The sequence below is a fragment of the Apium graveolens genome, chromosome 9, assembly GCF_009905375.1.
Source record: "Apium graveolens cultivar Ventura chromosome 9, ASM990537v1, whole genome shotgun sequence".
NCBI classification, from domain to species: Eukaryota; Viridiplantae; Streptophyta; class Magnoliopsida; order Apiales; family Apiaceae; genus Apium; species Apium graveolens.
This window is the reverse complement of record NC_133655.1, coordinates 82,922,983-82,924,330: the sequence shown is the minus strand read 5'-3', so window position 1 is coordinate 82,924,330 and position 1,348 is coordinate 82,922,983. Positions and strand designations below refer to the sequence as shown.

The 1,348-nt window shown below is 40.1% G+C and overlaps 1 non-coding gene across 1 annotated transcript; it reads right to left on the bottom strand.

Moving 5' to 3' along the window:
* Positions 1-830: 830 nt before the first annotated feature.
* LOC141688633 (small nucleolar RNA R71) lies at positions 831-937 on the bottom strand. The gene has a single exon (XR_012562066.1). It is a non-coding gene; the product is annotated as a small nucleolar RNA R71 (small nucleolar RNA).
* Positions 938-1,348: the final 411 nt, after the last annotated feature.

Genomic DNA, 1,348 nt, shown 5'->3' with positions numbered 1-1,348 from the left:
ACCATCTTAGCAATGAATAATAACCATAACATTGTTGTATAAGTACATTGATTAAAATTAACCTAAACTAGACTCTATGGGAATGAACTAGAATTAATTCTATATTACTTGCGATCGCGTATACTTGTGTGAATATTAGCGCGTATTTTCGTCCTAACAAGTTTTTGGCGCAGCTGCCGGGGACTCGGTGTTAATTTTTAGTTTATGTGTTTGTCATCAGTGTTCATTAAAGTTCAGTGACTCGGATATTGTTACTTAATTTCTAGTCCTGTTTCAGGTACTCTAGCGAGCGTATATGCATACACGTTCTCGGTCTCGTAAGTGAACACTAGATAAAGCTGAGGAAGAAGTTGTAGTAGCTAAGGAAGTTTTCGAAGAAGTTCTTGTAGAGGATAAAGTTGAAGAAGAAATCTTTGTTAAGAAAGAAAAAAAAGCTCTTGTTGCAATGGGTGAACCAGAAGCGAATCCAAAGGCTTTGATGGATTATTCTCAACCAAATATCAATGATATTCAGTCTAGCATTGTCAGACCAGCCATTGCGGCTAACACTTTTGAAATCAAGGCTAGCACGATTCAGATGATACAGAATTTGATTCAGTTTGGGGGTTCTCCTATAGAAGATCCCAACATGCACATCAGAGATTTCATCGAGATCTGTGACACCTTCAAGTTCAATGGAGTGTCTGAAGATGCTATAAAGCTAAGGTTGTTCCCATTCTCTCCATAAAGCTAAGAGCTGGTTATATTCTCTACCATCAGGCTCTATCACTAAATGGGAAGATCTTGCTCAGAAGTTCCTTACTAAGTTATTTCCTATGGCGAAGACAGCTGCAATCAGGAAAGCTCTTACCCAGTTTGTGCAGCAGTCTGGAGAGTCTTTGTATGAGGCTTAGGAGCGGTATAAGGAGATGCTTAGAAAGTGTCCTCATCATGGGATTCCTGACTGGATGATCATTAACTGCTTCTATAATGGTTTGGGTGCTACTTCTAGACCCATGTTTGATGTAACATCAGGAGGAGACTTGTGGGCTAAAAGCTACGATGAAGCTTACAAATTGATTGAACTGATGGCTGCTAATGAATACCAGAATCCTTCTCAGAGACTACCTCGGGACAAGGTAGTAGGAATTCTGGAGGTTGATACAGCTACTGCTATAGCTGCTTAGCTTAAGGCTTTGACGATGAAGGTGGATTCTTTGGCTAATTATGGAGTTAATTAAATCACTAGTGTCTGTGAGCTTTGTGCTGGTGTGCATGAGACGGAGAAGTGTGTTATTTCTAGTGAATTAGCTCAGTTCGTGACAACTTTCAGAGATCGCAACAGCCAGTTCCAACCACCTATCATCCC